The sequence below is a fragment of the Bison bison genome, unplaced genomic scaffold (assembly GCF_000754665.1).
Source record: "Bison bison bison isolate TAMUID 2011002044 unplaced genomic scaffold, Bison_UMD1.0 scf7180017864265, whole genome shotgun sequence".
Taxonomy (NCBI): Eukaryota; Metazoa; Chordata; class Mammalia; order Artiodactyla; family Bovidae; genus Bison; species Bison bison.
The window spans coordinates 299,257-299,835 of NW_011494837.1; positions in this window are offsets into that span (position 1 = coordinate 299,257).

Consider the following 579-nt stretch of genomic DNA (forward strand, 5'->3'; position numbering starts at 1 on the left):
GATTCTTTCCTTAATTTCTTTTCCCAGTCTTTCATTGTTGGCATATAGGAATGCTAGCGAGTTCTGCGTATTGATTTTGTATTCTGCAGCTTTACTAAATTCATTGATTAACTCCAGCAGTTTTCTGGTTGCACCTTTAGGATTTCCTATGTATAGTATCATCACAAGTGCATATTATTATACTCATTGTACACATGAAGAAATTAAGGCACTGTCTACTGAGTTTGCATTAAACACTCATTCTTTCTTCTCTCTATGCACTAGCAGATTTAATGGAGATTCTTGTAATCACTTTTAACTTCATCTGAGCTTCAGGAAAAAAAAAAAAAGGTCTTCTGATTTGACATCCTGTGCTTTTCCACTACTCCAGGCTGCCTGATTTGTAAATGGAGGAAATACCACCTCATTATCAATTAAGATGATTCAGATGAACACACTTTGAAAGACTTGAAGTAATAATTAAATATGAGGTAGTGTCTTAGTCCATTTAAGTGAAAGAGAAGTCGCTCAGTCCTATCTGACTCTTTGTGACCCCATGGACTGTAGCCTACCAGGCTTCTCCATCCATAGGATTTTCCA